Here is a 20,884-nt window from a genome sequence, read left to right as displayed (position 1 = left end):
ACGGATGGCACTGTGATAGACTGCATCCAATTTGTTGAGTAGAGTGTTGGAGGCTATTTTGTAAACGACATCGCCGAAGTCAAGGATTGGCAGGATAGTCAGTTTTACGAGGGTATGTTTGGCAGCATGAGTGAAGGATGCTTTGTTGCAAAATAAGAAGCCGATTCTAGATTTCATTTTGGATTGGAGATGCTTAATGTGAGTCTGGAAGGAGAGCTTACAGTCTAACCAGACACCTAGGTATTTGTAGTTGTCCACATATTCGAAGTCAGAACCGTCCAGAGTTGTGATGCTGGACGGGCGGGCAGGTGCGGGCAGCGATCGGTTGAAGAGCATGCATTTAGTTTTACTTGCATTTAAGAGCAGTTGGAGGCCACGGAAGGAGAGTTGTATGGCATGGAAGCTTGTCTGGAGGTTAGTTAACACAGTGTCCAAAGAAGGGCCAGAAGTATACAGAATGGTGTCGTCTGCGTAGAGGTGGATCAGAGAATCACCAGCAGCAAGAGCGACATCATTGATGTATACAGACAAAAGAGTCGGCCCGAGAAATGAACCCTGTGGCACCCCCATAGAGACTGCCAGAGGTCCGGACAACAGGCCCTCCGATTTGACACACTGAACTCTGAGAAGTAGTTGGTGAACCAGGCGAGGCAGTCATTTGAGAAACCAAGGCTGTTGAGTCTGCCGATAAGAATGTGGTGATTGACAGAGTCGAAAGCCTTAGCCAGGTCGATGAATACAGCTTCACGGTATTGTCTCTTATCAATGCCGGTTATGATATCGTTTAGGACCTTGAGCGTGGCTGAGGTGCACCTATGACCAACTCGGAAACCAGATTGCAGAGAGGAGAAGGTAGGGTGGGATTCGAAATGGTCGGTGATCTGTTTGTTAACTTGGCTTTCGAAGACCTTAGAAAGGCAGGGTAGGATAGATATAGGTCTGTAGCAGTTTGGGTCTAGAGTGTCTCCCCCTTTGAAGAGAAGGATGACCACGGCAGCTTTCCAATCTTTGGGGATCTCAGACGATACAAAAGAGAGGTTGAATAGCCTAGTAATAGGGGTTGCAACAATTTTGGCGGATAATGTTAGAAAGAGAGGGTCCAGATAGTCTATCCCGGCTGATTTGTAGGGGTCCAGATTTTGCAGCTCTTTCAGAACACCTGCTATCTGGATTTGGGTGAAGGATGGTGAAGGCTTGGGCAAGTTGCTGTGGGGTGTGCAGGGCTGTTGACAAAGCATGAAAAGCATGGCCAGCCGTAGAAAAATGCTTACTGAAATTCTCAATTATCGTGGATTTATCAGTGGTGACAGTGTTTCCTAGCCCCAGTGCAGTGGGCAGCTGGGAGGAGGTGCTCTTATTCTCCATGGACTTTAGTGTCCCAGAACTTTTTTGAGTTAGTACTACAGGATGCAAATTTCTGTTTGAAAAAGCTAGCCTTTGCTTTCCTAACTGCCTGTGTATATTGGTTCCTAACTTCCCTGAAAAGTTGCATATCACGGGGGCTGTTCGATGCTAATGCAGTATGCCACAGGATGTTTTTGTGCTGGTCAAGGGCAGTCAGGTCTGGAGTGAACCAAGGGCTATATCTGTTCCTGGTTCTACATTTTTTGAATGGGGCATGCTTATTTAAGATGGTGAGGAAAGCACTTAAAAAAATAACCAGGCATCCTCTACTGACGGAATGAGGTCAACATCCTTCCAGGATACCCAGGCCAGGTCGTTTAGTAAGGCCTGCTCGCTGAAGTGTTTTAGGGAGCATTTGACAGTGATAAGGGGTGGACGTTTGACCGCAGAACCATTACGGACGCAGGCAATGAGGCAGTGATCGCTGAGATCCTGGTTGAAGAAAGCAGAGGTGTATTTGGAGGGCAGGTTGGTTAGGATGATATGTATGAGGGTATCCATGTTTACGGATTTGGGGTTGTACCTGGTAGGTTCATTGATAATTTGTGTGAGACTGAGGGCATCAAGCTTAAATTGTAGGATGGCCGGGGTGTTAAGCATGTCCCAGTTTAGGTCACCTAACAGCACGAACTCTGAAGATAGATGGGGGGCAATCAATTCACATATGGTGTGCAGGGCACAGCTGGGGGCTGAAGGTGGTCTATAGCAAGCGGCAACGGTGAGAGACTTGTTTCTGGAAAGGTGGATTTTTAAAAGTAGAAGCTCAAATTGTTTGGGCACAGACCTGGATAGTAAGACAGAACTCTGCAGGCTATCTCTGCAGTAGATTGCAACTCCGCCCCCTTTGGCAGTTCTATCTTGTCGAAAAATGTTATAGTTAGGGATGGACATTTCTGGGTTTTTGGTGGCCTTCATAAGCCAGGATTCAGACACGGATAGGACATCCGGGTTGGCAGAGTGTGCTAAAGCAGTGAATTAAACAAAGTTAGGGAGGAGGCTTCTAATGTTAACATGCATGAAACCAAGGCTTTCACAGTTACAGAAGTCAACAAATGAGAGCACCTGGGGAATGGGAGTGGAACTAGGCACTGCAGGGCCTGGATTAACCTCTACGTCACCAGAGGAACAGAGAAGGAGTAGGATAAGGGTACGGCTAAAGGCAATAAGAACGTTCGTGAACAGAGTAAAAGGAGCAGGTTTCTGGGCGCGGTAGAATAGATTCAAGGCATAATGCACAGACAAAGGTGTGGTAGGATGTGAATACAGTGGAGGTAAACCTAGGCATTGAGTGACGATGAGAGAGGTATTGTCTCTAGAGACACCATTTAAACCAGGTGAGGTCATCGCATGTGTGGGAGGTGGAACAAAAGGGTTAGCTAAGGCATATTGAGCAGGGCTGGAGGCTCTACAGTGAAATAAGATAATAATCACTAACGAAAACAGTAATAGACAAGACATATTGACATTAGGGAGAGGCATGTGTAGCCGAGTGATCATAGGGTCCAGTGAGTAGCTAGGCGGGCTGCAGACACGGCAATTCAGACAGCTAGCGGGCCGGGGCTAGCAGAAGGGCCTTAGAGGGACGTTGCGACAGAAGACGTCTGTTGTAGCCCCCTTGTGCGGTTACGTCGGCAGACCAGTCGTGATGGATCAGCAGGGCTCCGTGTAGTAAAAGGGTCCAGGCCAATTGGAAAAATAGGTATAGTAGCCCAAGAAATTGGCTGATGGACAACTTCAGCTAACAGTCCGATATGCTCTAGACAGCTAGCGGGCCGCGGCTAGCAGATGGGCAATCAGGGGACGTCGCGACGGAGGAGCCTGTTGAATTGGAGGAGCCTGTTGACTATGTCGGTAGTCCAGTCGTGATGAATTGGCGGGGCTCCGTATCGGCAGTAAAAGGGGTCCAGGCCAATTGGCAAAATAGGTATTGTATCCCAAGGAGTGGCTGATGGACCTCTTCAGATAGCTGGGAGATGGGCCTAGCATAGGCTAGCTCCAGGCTAATTGGTGCTTGCTTTGGGACAGAGACGTTAGCCAGGAGTAGCCACTCGGATAGCAGCTAGCTAGCTGCGATGATCCAGGTGAAAAGGTTCAGAGCTTGCGGTAGGAATCCGGAGATATGGAGAAGAAGAAGTCCGATATGCTCTGGGTTGAATCGCGCTGTGCAGACTGGCAGGAGTTGTCCGGGCTAAAGGTTAGCTGATGACCGCTAGCAGTGGCTAGCTGACTACTAGCTAGTAGCTAGTAGTCTAGCTTCTGTTGGGTGTTCCGGTTGTAAAGTATAGAAAATAGCAGATTCATACCACATTGGGTGAGGCGGGTTGCATGAGAGTATGTTGAAATTGAGGCTAAGAAAATGTTAAAAAATATATGCGAAGAAAAAGGATATAACAAGATATATACACGGGACACGACAAGACGAAGACAAAGACGCCTGACTGCTACGCCATCTTGGATTTACGGCTATGCAACGACATGACAGTATTCATACAATATTAAGGACATTTAAACTTACAGATGTTGCCAGCATAAGGGCTATAAAAGACAGGATGATAAAGGATGGCATATGATTACATTCCAGATCGTCAGAAACAGTAGCTCGCTAACAACAACCAACTACTTCTTTCTTTGTCTTCTGCGGTCGTGAAAAGCCAGTGTAGTCTGTTGTGACTACTTATTTCCTACCAACATCAAGTAGTAAAGATCTACCTATTTACTACTGGAAACACTGTTTTCCTACTGAACACTACAAAACTCTACTTGCGTATCCTGAGTAGTACATAAACTACACATTCACTGAACAATCCCTACAAGTCTCTACATAGTCACTACTGCACTAAAGTGTTTGTGCAGTAATTCAGTAGTTTTTTTGATAAGCGGGAGGTGCCTTACAACTGGGCTTACTCTCCCAGATGACCTGCTAGGCTCTACTGCTGACACCTTCATCCTGTCATAACGCCCCTGAGGAGCAAAGGAGCATACGCAACAAAAGATCACTTCAACCCCAGCCTTTCCATCAAATCCAGTGGTTACGACAATGGTTATGACAAGGCGCTTATGACAATGACACAAAAGCAAATCTACCTGGTAGTCGTTGCCTGTTTGATGTTATGAAACAAGTTTAACAAAGGAAAATAATTGGCCAGTTCACACTTCAGAACAGACACCCAATAAGGTAGGGGCCTGGCTGGTATCCAATAAACCGCGAGTAATCTAACGTAGCAGATGTAAAAGAAACGTCTGAAACTAGATCCCCTACATACTGGTCTTGACAAGAAGAAAACAACTGTTGGGGGGAGGTTCTGTTCTACACGGTTCAACCAATCTGGTAAATGTGGAGGAGTTAAGATGGAGTGTTGTCTTGTTAACATCCAAAAGCGGAAGTCACATCACAGGATCTCTCCATTTCCCCTAAAAAACAGAATATCCGATTGTTGTGGACTCGGTAGAGGCTAGTATCCAATAAACACCCACCAGATCAGCCCGACTTAGACTGAAATCCAATAAGAGATCCTGAGTCTAGCCCGACTAAAAAAAAAAAAAAATCATAAAATATAAATATAGGACAAAACACACATCACGACAAGAGAGACAACACAACACTACATAAAGAGAGACCTTAGACAACAACATAGCAAGGCAGTAACATATGACAACACAGCATGGTAGCAAGCAACACAACTTGACAACAACATGGTAGTATCACAACATGGCAGCAGCACAACATGGTAGCAGTACAAAACATGGTACAAACATTATTGGGCACAGACAACAGCACAAAGGGCAAGAAGGTAAAGACAACAATACATCACGCAAAGCAGCCACAACTGTCAGTAAGAGTGTCCATGATTGAGTCTTTGAATGAAGAGATTGAGATAAAACTGTCCAGTTTGAGTGTTTGTTGCAGCTCGTTCCAGTCGCTAGCTGCAGCTAACTGAAAACACGAGCGACCCAGGGATGTGTGTGCTTTGGGGACCTTTAACAGAATGTGACTGGCAGAACGGGTGTTGTATGTGGAGGATGAGGGCTGCAGTAGATATCTCAGATAAGGGGGAGTGAGGCCTAAGAGGGTTTTATAAATAAGCATGAACCAGTGGGTCTTGCAGCAGATATACAGAGATGACCAGTTTACTAGGAGTATAGAGTGCAGTGATGTGTCCAATAAGGAGCATTGGTGGTAAACCTGATGGCCGAATGGTAAATAACATCTAGCCGCTCGAGAGCACCCTTACCTGCCGATCTATAAATTATGTCTCCGTAATCTAGCATGGGTAGGATGGTCATCTGAATCAGGGTTAGTTTGGCAGCTGGGGTGAAAGAGGAGCGATTACGATAGAAGAAACCAAGTCTAGATTTAACTTCAGCCTGCAGCTTTATATGTGCAGAGAGAAGGACAGTGTACCACCTAGCCATACTCCCAAGTACTTGTATGAGGTGACTACCTCAAGCTCTAAACCCTCAGAGGTAGTAATCACACCTGTGGGGAGAGGGGCATTCTTCGTACCAAACCACATGACCTTTGTTTCTGCAACAGACCTGCTGAGGACATGCCAAACGTACGTTGTCAAGACTACAGACAGTGAACAAACAATATTGCCTTTGACCAAACTACGCTGTAAAGTTGTATCTACATTATGTGAGATGGTAATGTGTGGCATTGGAGATACTTTCATTGAACACTTTTGAAGTGCTTCTGTATCTCCAACTCGATCTCATGGCAGTTTGTTTGTTGTGTTGTCTTCCTCTTTTATGAAAGATAAAGCTGTTGAGTCAATCCTGGGATAATTACTGAGCAGGTGGTCAGTAAGTTGGGGTAGAGAAAAACATACCAAAGAAGACTCTGAGCCTTTATATTGAGTATAGAGGAGGGTGGGGGTGGAGGGGATGTGTGTGCACAATCTGTATGCTTCATCTGTGAGAAGGCTTATTGTAACGAGCCTAAAATAACTGCAGCCAATAAAAGGGCATCATTAGCTTTGCATCGTTGCCAGATGCTTTGATGTTGTAACCAGACAAAGATGTGGCAACATGTGATAACATGCTGCGTTCCCATCCCAATCCCTTACCATAAACACATGACGTGACCCGTCTTTGTGTTGGAGAGATGCTAAACTCAAAGATTTAATAAAAAAAAACGATGACTTCCGATGGCTCAGTTGATAGGAACACTAGTGCTTGCAGGAGCAAAGTTGAGGGTTTGAGTCCCACATGGTACCACATAGACTGAATGTGTGAGTAGACTGTAAGTTGCATTCTCATATGACATTATCATAACTGATAATAAAAATGCAACTGTGTGTTGTGATCTGAGCAGCCTTGGTAGACCGCAGAATTTCATTATTTGAGCCACACAGTGATGAGAGGTGCCATATCTAAACAGGCCAAGGAAGCAGCTGCCAACGGTAGCGCGTGTGTGCTTATGAATGGAGTGGCTCCACGTCTGCCCTCTAATTGATATATCTCCAAAGCGCTAGATCAGCAAGCCCTCGTAATATCGATACGGAGCGCTTTGCGGGCGTGTTTAGGGTAATGAAATATTTTGTGTATGAAGAGTGGGTGGGTGGCGGGCGGGTTGAATAAAGAGTAAACAATGCATAGAAAATGTATAAATGTCTAATTCTTGTGCAATTCATATCTACAGCCTACATTGAGGGTTTCCTTTCATTATTTTTATCTGTCTTTAGTGCGTAGTCTAAGCCTAAGCTTTAGGGCCTTATTGTAGCGTGCCAAATATTGTTTTTAGTTTTTATGTCTTTTTTTATTTAACTAGGCAAGTTATTTAAGAACAAATTCTTATTTACAATGACAGCCTACTCCAGCCAAACCCAGACGACGCTGGGCCAATTGTGCTCCGCCCTATGGGACTCCCAATCACGGCCGGGTGTGATACAGCTTGGATTCTTGCACTGAGATGCATTGCCTTAGACCACCGCACCACACTCCAATTGCCAATTGCTTTTGGGAACTTGGGCAGAAAAAGATCATGTCAATCCACTGAGGCAAAAAGGACAATGTCGGATTTTAGAAAATCTTTCAAAATGGAAGAGTTGAAAATAAGAATGGAGGGCCAGAACAGTAGCCTAATGTTTGGGAAAGATTTGGTGAAGTGGTAAAAGAGGATGATAGCTGTGCCGGCTATGTTATGCGTGATGATTGTGAGGCGCTAAACAAATTCAACAGTCACAAGATGGGGACTTCGAAATGGCAAATCAAGGGAACTGTAGGCTACTGTTCAGATGGGTTAAATGGAATCTGGACATTGACACTAGGTCTGTAACCTCTCATATAGCCTAATATAATATTAACTCCTGCAAAATTAATCATTTCTTGCAATAAAATGATATACCAAATGTACATTTTTACTCAGGAACAGGAGTGGAGAAATATTATTTCTTTCTTTCAGCATCTTGAGAGAATGAATGCGCAGTTAGGGACCGTCTGTAAAGATTCTATCTTTATCGGCATCATAAAAGCTGATAGTATTTCAACCACATTAAATATGCATCCAAGCCGAGCTGAAATCTTGCCAGAAACATGTTTACACAGCTTTTAATTTCCTTACAAATTATGTAATTTGGAACATATTGCATTTTCTCTTTGGTCCCTAAATGTCTTTGCTGCACGAGAGAAGCACAGATGAAAGAGAAAAACCTTACCAATGCCAACTAAAATGAAGCATTCATTCTACTGATTTATGACATTATTCTGGTGAGCAAGGGATTATTTTGTATTCTAGGGCATCAAGTAATGACAGAAGAGATGTATGTACCTAATTATTGCATGTACCTAATTATATTCAAGTTGACTAACAAATAGCTTACCAAAATGTCGGAAATTATAAGCAGAAACATAGGCCTATCTAAAAAGGTCTGTAAAAAAAATTGCTGCGCTATCTCTGACTGTACAGCACATTTTCTATTTTTGTGGATCAGGGTCAGGTGCAGGCCTCAGATTTTCACTTATAGTTGGGCGGTTGCAGATGGGTTATTGCAATTGTGGACAGGTGTGAGTGAACAAACAAGCTGGCCTGCGCATCACTACCCGTGTCCAATTGGCTGGCTCTAATGTTCCCCGCAGCCACACTCCTAAGGCGCTTGATGAGAAATCAGTTCACCACACATGAATGAAACGCAGCACTGTAAACCTAAAGCAAACACAGAATTATTAAAAAAGCTAAGGTTTCGGCACTTCAAATATCAAGCGTTGCTATGCTTGGCATTTGATCTGAGAGTCTTAGTTGTACACACACACACACACACACCCTCGTATTCCCCCCCCATCCCCTGGTCAGCACTTTGAAGAGAGAACGGGCCTGACCCAAAGCAATCTCTTCTGGACCACTCTAAATAAAAAGAAACAAACAAGAGTTTAGAGCAAATATGGTTGTGTTGAATTAGCTGGGGGTAGTGGAGTTGAGGGAGAGATGGAGGAAGTGAGTGAGAGAGATAGAAAAATAGAGTGTGAGCAATTAGATGGAAAACTAAAGGAGAAAAATGTAGAGCACTCAATTTAAGGGAACAGTCAGACCTAGAGGCCTTGGTGGAAACCCAGACCAGTAGACTTTCCCTCTCTACAGTACAGTACAGTATGGATGGAAACACAGCAACACATGCCAGTCATTCCAACCTTAAGCCTCTTCTCTCACTTTGTCCCCAATCACAAACATACATATCAGTCCAAACCTCACTCTATCCTCTAGGCCTGTCAGCTGCTGTCTATACCCTGCCTGCTGCACTTTCACTGCAAGCTGTAAACGCTTGTCATGCAGCGGCTCAAATGCTTCCATTCAGACTGGTGACACCTTCACAAGGCCCAGTCCCCCTGCGTTGTCTCACAAGGGGCTTACAACCAGCTACCAGCTCTGCCTGGAAATTACATGCACCGTCCGTTGCCCGGGACGACGCCACCGCCACCAAAACAAACATAGTGAGTGGTTTGGATGCACCTCTAGGTATGTTCGACGGGAGGCTATCTGTTGCTCTTCTCCCTGTTACAGCAAACCGAGTCAGAAAACATTAAGTGGCAGTGGCCTCTACCCCTGGATGTGGTGCAGAGCGAGACACAGCCTGCCAGTGGCTGTGGTTTGTGTCCACATCGGTATTAGATGTCACATGGATCTGAGTCATCTCTGGAAGCAGCTAGTCATCTGCTCCTTTTCAAAGGGTTTCTAGGAGAGGGCAAGCCCGAGATTAAAACTCTTTTTTACATCCACGATGTTCTTATTAAATTTAAATAGTAATCAATCCGGGCGTAGAAACCCAGAACAGTCAGGGTTCCTCAAGACGGCAAACATTATTTCTGTTTCCCAAACCGCAGATATTTGAAAAATGGAATAGCTAAGAAGAGTAGGATAAAGAGAAGAGCGGCTCGGTTGGCCTTGGTGAGGATAGCCACCTTGTCCTCTAAACATTCCTTTGTGTTATTTTCACATGTGAAGGCATGAGAAGGAAAGACAGACAAATGTTACCACACACATCACGAAGAGAAACAGAACCACAGGGAAGAGAAAAGAGACAGGAGTGTAGTTAGCCCTGGTGATGATACAGATGTATGATCTTAGTTCGACCAGTATTGTCGCAGCAGAATAATCCTGTAGCAACAGGATTTGAACGTCCATGAAGTTGCTTGATCTAAGGTTAGGCTATTAGCTGGCCAAAATTAGGCTACATGAAAAGTGCAATACTGTTAATATACTGAACAAAACTATAAATGCAACATGTAAAGTGTTGGTCCCATGTTTCATGAGTTGAAATAAAAGATCCCAGAAATGTTCCATACTTGCAAAAAGCTAATTTCACTCAAATTTTGTGCACAAATGTGTTTACATCCGTTAGTGAGCATTTCTCCTTTGCCAAGATAATCCATCCACCTGACAGGTGTAGCATATCAAGAAGCTGATTAAAAAGCATGATCATTACACAGGTGCACCTTGTGCTGGGGACAATAAAAGGCCACTATAAAATGTGCAGTTTTGTAACAAAACACAATGCCACAGATGTCTCAAGTTTTGAGGGAGTGTGCAATTTGCATGCTGACTGTAGGAATGTCCAACAGAGCTGTTGCCAGATAATTGAATGTTCATTTCTCTACCATAAGGCGCCTCCAACATCATTTTAGAGAATTTGCCAGTACGTCCAACCGGCCTCTCAACCGCAGACCACGTGTAACCACGCCAGCCCAGGACCACATCCGGCTTCTTCACCTGTGGGATCATCTGAGTGGGGATGGGGGTTCTGAGGAGTATTTCTGTCTGTAATAAAGCCCTTTTGTGGGGAAAAATGTATTCTGATTGGCTGGGCCTGACTCCCCAGTGGGTGGGCCTGGCACCCATGGCTGTGCCCCTGCCTAATGAGTTTATTTCAATTGACTGATTTCCTTCCATGTGTCTGTAACTCAGCACATTTTTTTTAATTGTTGCATGTTGCGTTTATATTTTTGTTCAGTATTTAACCAACCGTGTGTTAGTGCAGGCTTTCAGTTAAAGTATGTAAATCATGAAGCTCATCTGCATTTCCTTCACTGTCACGCCCTGACCATAGAGAGCCCTTGGTTCTCTATGGTGTAGTAGGACAGGGCGTGACTAGGGGGTGTTCTAGTTTATAATTTCTATGTTGGTGCTAATATGGTTCCCAATTAGAGGCAGCTGTTTATTGTTGCCTCTGATTGGGGATCATATTTAGGTAGCTATTTCCCCACCTGTGTTTTGTGGGATATTGTTTTTGAGTGAGTGCATGTAGCACCTCAGTACTGCATGGTCATTGGTTGTTTCTTGGTTTGTTTTAAGTTTCACTAAAATAAAGATGTGGAACTCCAATCACGCTGCGCCTTGGTCCGTCACTCCACACGATCGTGACATTCATCAAATGAAGATCCTATATCTGTAAGTGCCTTGTTTCTCTCCTAGGCATCACCAGGGCTAAATATGCTGACAACCTCCTTTTGTTTATCTCCAACCCTGATACCTCATTGCCACGTGCCTTATCTGTTCTTAAAAGGTTTGGATCAATCTCAGGGTACAAGCTGAATCTAGGCAAGAGTGAGCTTTTTCCTGTAAATAAGGCTGCTTTAAAGTGCTCTTTTACAAGCTTTCAGTTTAGGATTGTCCGGGATCAATTCGCCTACTTGGGAGTTAAAGTGACAAGGAAATATTCAAATTTGTTTCAGGAAAACATTGTTGCTCTAGCAGATTGTTTCAAACTATCTTACTTTTTGGAATTCGCTACCTCTTTCTCTTATTGGAAGGATTAATGTCATTAAAATGAATGTTTACCTATTTTTATTCAAATATTTTTTTAATTCACTGAATAAAACATTCATGTATTTTATTTGGGATGGCAAGGTACCACGGATTGGTCGAAAACAACATTTACAGAAGCCTAAGGCATTGGGTGTTTTAGCTCTACCAAATTTTCAGACATACTATTGGGCTGCAAATTTCAGAGCCCTTTTGTACTGGCTGCAGACTGATCCTACTGGACCTAGACCACTCTGGGTCCAGATGAAGTCTGAATCGTGTAAACCTGCTGCACTTTCTTCTTTGTTGTGATTGTCTCTCCCAGTGTCCCTAGGCAAAAGGTGTCAACCCAATTGTAAAGCAGTCTCTTAAAATTTAGAATCAGTTCTGTTTAGCCTTTAGCCTCTGAGGCTTTTCTCTATCAGGCCCAATCAATCAGAACATTTTATTTCCTCCATCTTTAAATGATGGGGCTTTTGGCATCTCACTCACTAGGCCTCTCCTCACTAGCCCAATTATTCTTCGATGATACATTTGCCTCTTTTGCTCAGCTACAGGAAAAAGTTAAACCTCCCCCAATCCCACTTTTTCCGCTATCTCCAGACTAGGAACTTTGTAGGCCTGCGAACACAGCTACAGAGAGCATCTTTGAGCTGAACAAGCTTCCTAGGTGTGCAATTTCAGATGTATATGCAATCATTAATTACTTACAGAACCCTTTGGTGCCTTTAAAGACTCGATGGGAAAGGGATTTGGGGGAGGAACTTGGGGAAGACACCTGGGAATCTGTGCTGCACAGGGTGCATTCGTCCTCTTTTAGCACTAGACACAGCCTCATTACGTTCAAGGTGGTTCACCATATCCACTGGTCCGGGGCCAAACTAGGAAGAATATTCTCTGATTTTGACCTGTGTCCGATGTAAAACGGAACCAGCCACACTGTATCATATATTTTTTTGGCTGTCACAAACTGTCAGGTTTATGGAAATTCATATTTAAATGTTTCCCTGATATATATGACACTGTTATAGATCAGTCTCCCCTTACAGCCCTTTTTGGGGTACTGCCCATAGGTAACCCCCTGTCAAGAATCTAGTTGGACATTTGTTGCTTATACAACTCTTTTAGCTAGACGGCTAATACTACAGAACTGGAAGATGGCAGCTCCCCCATCTTATACATATTGGGTGAGAGATGTGTTGTGCTCTCTGAAACTAGAAAACATTCAATTCAATACACGTGGGAACCCCAACTGTTTTATGAGGCCTGGGCTCCATTCCGGTCTTACTTTAAACAGTCCATCCTCATACATTCATATTAAAACAAACACAAGTCTGTAATTGACTCCCCTGTGACTTAAGAGCTGGATGAGCATTTCTTTGTGGGTTTTTTTTGGGGGGGGGGTGGGGGGGGCATTAAGGTTGAAGTGCTTATTGATTGTGACCTGCGGATGCCTTGTTCATCTTGCCTGGTCAGAGACTAAAATGTGAGCTTGTTTTGCCTTGTTTTTTAATGTTATTTTGTTCATGCTTACATACAATTATTATTATTTAAAGCATTGTAAACTTTATTTTTGGTCCATTGGATGGTCGGTCTGTGGCCATGACTGACTGTGAGTGGTTGCATTTCTCCACCCCTATCCCTTGACTGTTTACAGGAACAATGGTGAGGTGTCTGCTCTGTCACTGTACTACAGATTGCCCTTTAACCTTTGTAGCCTTCTGCCCGGTGTGTTTAACTTGTCTAAAGTACGGTATCTTTAAAGCTTTTTATTTTTTTAATTTTTTTTTCTAGTTGAGTATATTATTTATATTGTTCTTTTTATAGTGTCCTTCTCCCTGAGTGTGCTGCGCAATCCGAAGCGTCTCTCACTCACATGGCTCTTCGTCACGTGATCGGGTCTTTCTCACAGGCTACAAGTTAAGAAAGACACATCAGGGACTCAACTGTGCGCGTCCTTATCCAATTCCGAGGTGCATATAGAAGATATTGGAAGAACTGTCCACATTTACTTTTCGTCAGCCAACAAGATGAGTAGGCCTAACGAACAGAAAAAGCCCTGGCCTATGTCAATCTACTATCCCCCATAGTACAACGTTGACCTATTCTGTGCGAGAAATAAATATTCCAAATATAGTCTGGGACAGTTGTGGGATGAGAGATTCCAAATTAATACAACCACTAGCATCAAAACCCTGTTTTATGTAATGTGTCTGACGCAACAGATCAGAACGTTTAGCTTAAAATGTTGATCAACTATTAGACTATTTCTTCACGAAAGCACAGCAATGCGCACATGGCAGTAGGCTATAAGCGTGAATGTTCCATTAGCGGAAAACACCATTATCAAAAGTGACCACAAATGCAATTATGCATGTAATGCTGTTATTATAAAGGTGCATTTTTATGGTGAATATTATCTTCCCCAAACTTGAAACTCACGTGCTGCTTATGTATGCCAGTTAGGCTCTACACTCCTTGTAAAGCGGATTAATGTGCTTCATTTTAAGAAGTTATTTGGCCACTTCAGTTGTGATACAAACCTTATTAAAACATATAGGCCTATGGGATAGGCTACATGAGGTGTGTGACTATGATTCGAACAAGTCGTATAAAAAACATTGTTTCTTATGCTGGGCATCATTCACAAGTTATAATATATAATTCACATGTCATAGGCTAGTATTGTCACCCATCAGACTATTCTTGACTAATCTTGTCTTTACGTGAGTAAAACATTTAAACGTGTTAACCCTCGCAGGGCTGCAGGCCCAGACGGCATGCCCAGCCGCATCCTCAGAGCATGCGCAGACCAGCTGGCTGGTGTGTTTATGGACATATTCAATCTCTCCCTATCCCAGTCTGCTGTTCCCACATGCTTCAAGATGACCACCATTGTTCCTGTTCCCAAGAAAGCAAAGGTAACTGAACTAAATGACTACCGCCCCGTAGCACTCACTTCCATCATCATGAAGTGCTTTGAGAGACTAGTCAAGGACCATATTACCTCCACCTTACCTGACACCCTAGACCCACTCCAATTTGCTTACCGCCCCAATAGGTCCACAGACGACGCAATCACCATCACACTGCACACTGCCCTAACCCATCTGGACAAGAATGTAAGAATGCTGTTCATCGATTACAGCTCAGCATTTAACACCATAGTACCCTCCAAACTCGTCATTAAGCTCGAGACCCTGGGTCTCGACCCCCGCCCTGTGCAACTGGGTCCTGGACTTCCTGACGGGCCGCCCCCAGGTGGTGAGGGTAGGTAACAACATCTCCACCCCGCTGATCCTCAACACTGGGGCCCCACAAGGGTGTGTTCTCAGCCCTCTCCTGTACTCCCTGTCACCCATGCACGCCTCCAACTCAAACATCAAGTTTGCAGACGACACTACAGTGGTAGGCTTGATTACCAACAACGACGAGACGGCCTACAGGGAGGAGGTGAGGGCCCTCGGAGTGTGGTGTCAGGAAAGTAACCTCACACTCAATGTCAACAAAACAAAGATGATCGTGGACTTCAGGAAACAGCAGAGGGAGCAGCCCCCTATCCACATCGACGGGACAGTAGTGGAGAGGGTGGAAAGTTTTAAGTTCCTCGGTGTACACATCACAGACAAACTGAAATGGTCCACCCACACAGACAGCGTGGTGAAGAAGGCGCCGCAGCGCCTCTTCAACCTCAGGAGGCTGAAGAAATTTGGCTTGTCACCAAAAACACTCAAACTTTTACAGATGCACAATCGAGAGCATCCTGTCGGGCTGTATCACCACCTGGTACGGCAACTGCTCCACCCACAACCGTAAGGCTCTCCAGAGGGTAGTGAGGTCTGCACAACGCATCACTGGGGGCAAACTACCTGCCCTCGAGGACACCTAAACCACCCGATGTCACAGGAAGGCCAAAAAGGTCATCAAGGACAACAACCACCCGATCCACTGCCTGTTCACCCCGCTATCATCCAGAAGGCGAGGTCAGTACAGGTGCATCAAAGCGGGGACCGAGAGACTGAAAAACAGCTTCTATCTCAAGGCCATCAGACTGTTAAACAGCCATCACTAACATTGAGTGGCTGCTGCCAACATACTGACTCAGCTCTAGCCACTTTAATAATGGAAAAATTGATGTAATAAATGTATCATTAGCCACTTTAAACAATGCCACTATATAATGTTTACATACCCTACATTACTCATCTCATATGTATATACTGTACTCTATACCATCTACTACATCTTGCCTATGTCGTTCGGCTATCACTCATTCATATATTTTTGTACATATTCGTATTCATTCCTTTACACTTGTGTATAAGGTAGTTGTTGTGGAATTCTTAGGTTAGATTACTTGTTAGATATTACTGCATGGTCAGAACTAGAAGCACAAGCATTTCGCTACACTCCCATTAACATCTGCTAACCATGTGTATGTGACAAATAAAATTTGATTTGATTTTGATTTTATTTGACATATACTAAATAATATATGTGTGACATTTATTTTGCTTTAGAATGGACCATTATCATGCACCTGTAACAAAACAGGGGAAGCAGAAAAATTTCATCAATGCACTTAAATAGCGAATGGAGGACGCTTTTCCCTGTGGTTTATTTTCATCCCAGCCAGGTAGGCTATACTCCTGCTGTAAATATAAGCAATGTGCTTAATATTAGGAAAGTTGAGAAATAAATATATTCGGCCTAGCTAATAGAAAGCTGATGGGATCCTCCTATTTTTATTAGCGGCCATCACTCTGTTTTCTCCTGCAATTGCATAGCCTATAGAAATGTTGTGCAACATGAGCTCATGGGCTCTCATGAAGTGTTTGATTAGATTTTTGATTACGTTTGCACTGATGTAAGAGTGATTAAAAGGACAATAGAGCGCTGAGTACCAGGCAGTTAGCAAGTTTGGTAGACTAGTAATGACAGGCAGCATCAGAGCTTGGAGAAGACTAATTACCGTGACTAAACGGTCATGTGGAATTTGACTGCCTTCATAACTGGTGACCGCCGGTGTGACGTTAATCATACGGTCACCACAACAGCCCTAGGGCCAACCAAGGTCCACTGTCAACCAGGCGCCTGTGCCCAACACATCAACTCCCTCCTGCCCACAGTTATAGCCAACTACTCTAGTATTGGCACCATCATCACCCACATTGGCTTTAACTACATTCGCTTTAAGCAATCTGAGGAACTGAAGAAAGACTACAACACTCTCTTGAACACCCTTGTTGGCAGAAGGAAGAGAATAATCTTCTCTGGCCCCCTGCTGTGCTTTAGAATGGGTTCGGAACGTTACAGCCGCCTCGCTGCACTAAATGAGTTCCTGAAGAAACTTTGCAAAGACAGGAATGTCTCCTTTTGTGACAATTTTGACTTGCTGTGGGAGCAACCAACTCTCTTTAAGAGACGGGATTCACCCTAACCGCAGGGGTTCCAGGATTATCCACATCAACATAGCGGCCTGCGTAAGAGACTGACGATCTGGGCTTGGTAGCGCACCAGTCCTCCCTGACATAATAAGAAACAGAGGACATGGATATCGTAATAGCACTAATAACATATAAGCAACCCAGAAAAGGATTAAAAATAGCCCATATTAACACATGTAGCCTGAGAAACAAGGTTCATGAAATTTACAACGTACTAATAACATCAGAAAACATTCATATTCTGGCCATATCTGAAACACTTAGATAATTCCTTTGATGACAGTAGTAGCTATACATGATCATAGAATATATAGGAAAGATAGAAATGCAAATGGAGGTGTTGCCATGTATGTCCAGAGTCATATTCCTATTAGGCTGAGTAAGGATCTCATGTCAGATGATGTGGAAGTAATATGGCTACAGGTTCACCTGCCTCACCTAAAGCTTATTCTCATAGGAAGTTGCTATAGACCACTGAGTGCTAAAAGTCAGTATTTGGACTATATGTGTGAAATGCTCGATAATGTATGTGATATCAACAGACAGGTATATTTTTTGGGTGACCTAAATATTGACTGGTTGTCATCAAGCTGTCCACTCAAAAATAAGCTTCAAGCTGTAACTGATGCCTGCAATCTGGTTCAGGTTATCAGTCAACCTACCAGGGTGTTTACAAACAGGACAGGAACTAAATCATCCGTGTATTGTACACATCACATCTAATGCTGCAGAAATCTTCTCTAAAACTGTATCCACACCCAGCAGATGTAGTGATCATAATATAATAGCCATGTCTAGAAAAACCAAAGTTCCAAAGAGTGGACCTAAAACTGTGTATGAGCGATCATACAAGAGGTGTGTAATGACGCCACACTTGAAGAATTTATGAAACTGCTTCTTCCGGTTACTGATAGGCATGTGCCCATTAAGAAACTGACTGTTAGAACTGCCAATTCCTCTTGGATAGATGATGAATTTAAAAACTGTATGGCTGAGAAGATGAGGCAATGAGAATAGCAAATAAATCTGACAACACAGCAGACTGGAAAACATACTGTCACGTCCTGACCAGTATAGAGGATTATTTGTATTATTTGGTCAGGGCGTGGCAGAGGTATGTTTGTTTTGTATGGTGTTTTTTTTTGTGTATAGCTTAGAGGGGTGTGTTATTTATGTGTTCCGAGGTTTTGTGGTGTATGTTTTAGTATGAATAGGTTCTAGATTAAGTTTTCTATGTGCAGGTTTGGTTGCTGGACTCTCAATTGGAGGCAGGTGTTTCTAGTTGCCTCTGATTGGGAGTCCTATAAGTAGGTGTGTGTTTTGTTTGTCACTTGTGGGTAGTTGTATGTTAGCACTGCTTTTGTTTAGCCTGCTACACTGGTCCTGTCGTGAGTTTTGTTTATTGTTTTTTTTCCCCTTGTGTTCTCATTTAAAATAAAAGATGATGAGCACGCAATCCGCTGCATATTGGTCCACTTTGTCCAACAGCGATTTCAACATATCTTCTGACGAAGAGGAATGTGACACATACAGTAAATTAAGTAATCACTGAACAAAAAGAAGACGAAAAGGTACTACGGAACAACTATAAAGAATGATCGTAAAAAGCTCTGGAGTACTTTAAATGAAATTCTAGGCAAAAAAGCAAACAGCTCCATTTTTTTATTGAGGCAGACGGCTTGTTCATAACAAAACCCGATGATATTGCCAAACACTAATGCATTTTTTGTTGACAAGATTAACGTGTTACCAGTGTTTAGAAAACTTTTGGGAAAAAATGTGTTTGAGCAGATCCAAAGTTATTTTCCAGAAAACAAATGAACAACAGACTATCAGCATGCTTATAGGAAAGGGCACTCAACATCCTCAGCACTGACACAAATGACTGAGGATTGGCTGAAAGAAATTGATAGTGAGAAGATTGTGGGAGCTGTTTTGTTAAGAGTTCAATTCAGCTTTTGAATATCATTGATCACAACCTATTGCTGAAGAAAAACGTAGACGTTATGGATTTGCATCCTCTGCCTATTCATGGGTTGAGAGTTACCTATCGAATAGAACACAGAGGATTTCATTTAATGAAAAGCTCTTATTCAGATCCGTTTGAGTGTCGGTTACCGCAGGGCAGCCGGCTTGGACAATTGTTTTGTTTTTACTAATGACCTTCCACTGACCTTGAATTAAGCCTGTGTGTCTATGTACTCTGATGATTCAACAGTATACACGTCAGCTACGACAGTAAAATAAATAACTGACACCCTTAACATTATGCTCCAGTCAGTTTCAGAATGAGTAACTAGCAATAGGCTGGTGCTAAATATCTCAAAAACGAAAAGCATCGTTTATGGGACAAATCACTCGCTCAACGCTAAACCTCATTTAGATCTTTTATTGAATAATGTGGCGATTGAGCAAGTTGAGGAGACTAAATTGCTGGGCGTAGCCCTAGATGGCAAGCTGTCATGGTCAAAACATATAGACTCAATGGTTGCTAAAATGGGAAGAGATTTGTCCATGATAAAACGTTGCTCTGCTTTCTTGACATCTCAATCGACCAGCCAGGTCCTACAGGCCCTAGTTTTGTCACACCTGGACTACTGCCCAGTTGTGTGGTCATGTGCAGCAAAGAGGGACATGGGTAAATTGCAGTTGGTCCAGAACAGAAAAGCACGTATTGCACTTAAATTGTACATGGAGGGCGATGTCAACAACATGCACGTTAATCTCCCATGGCTCAAAGTTGAGGAGAGATTGACTGCATCACTACTGGTCTTTGTACGAGCTGTTGATGTGTTGAAGGCACCGACCTGTCTGTTCAAGCAGTTGGCACACATTTCAGACACTCATCAGTACATCACAAAACACACAATCAGAGGTCTCTTCACAGTCCCCAGTCCAGAACCGAAGCTGGGAAACGCACAGTATTAAATAGAGCCATGACTACATGGAACTCTCTGCCACCCCAGCTAACTCAAGCTAGCAATAAAACCAGATTAAAAAAACAGATAAAGGAACACCTTATGGAACAACAGGGACTGTGAAGAGACATCTGCTATTTCTGAAGTGTGAAACAGAGATGATGTAATGTTATGTATATTATATTGTTTCGTATTTGTTCTGAATAGGTCCAAAAGTATCCGATCTCAGCATCAGGCAGGCATGAAATTATTGAGAAATCTGACTTCTGAGGAAAACATCAGTAACCTTGTTTCTTGAGAGGTTCTAGTCCAGCGTTTCCCAAACTCGGTCCCGGGGACCCCAAGGGGTGCATGTTTAGATTTTTTACCCTAGCACTACACAGCTGATTCAAATAATCAAAGCTTGATGATGAGTTGGTTATTTGAATCAGCTGTGTAGTGATAGGGCAAAAACCAAAACATGCACCCCTTGGGGTCCTCAGGACCGAGTTTGGGAAAAGCTGTCTGATCTATGAGAAACTCTCTCCTCCCTCTGGTTTTCTCCAGCTCAAAGCTTGGGCTTCAGAAGTCACATGTGTCTCACTGCTGAGTGCTCTGACAACGAAATTAGCAAAATGATTAATTCATTTCTCAAGGCAGAATGTTTGCTTGGTAAGCAGCTGGTTGGGCCTGTGAAATATTTTAAGATTTTAAGATTCTAGTTATTTATTCAATATTATTGCCAAGTTGATACAGGGATGCTTGACTGTGATATCAAAACATTCTAATTAAAACAATTCTCAGTAGGCTATATAATAACTCTGTAGCAGTTAGTTGCATTGCATGCTCTTCCAATAAGAAATCCAAATGTTTGTGCTTTATACAGCATGGCAATTCTTGAC

General features: G+C 43.3%; 1 protein-coding gene across 1 annotated transcript in view; it reads right to left on the bottom strand.

Moving 5' to 3' along the window:
• The window catches only part of LOC106568853 (glypican-5), a 202,349-nt gene that overhangs the window by 180,360 nt on the left and 1,105 nt on the right, over positions 1-20,884 (bottom strand). The window lies entirely within an intron of this gene.

Source organism: Salmo salar, chromosome ssa14, assembly GCF_905237065.1.
Source record: "Salmo salar chromosome ssa14, Ssal_v3.1, whole genome shotgun sequence".
Taxonomy (NCBI): domain Eukaryota; kingdom Metazoa; phylum Chordata; class Actinopteri; order Salmoniformes; family Salmonidae; genus Salmo; species Salmo salar.
The sequence above is the reverse complement of the archived record's forward strand: the minus strand, read 5'-3'. Positions and strand labels throughout refer to the sequence as shown.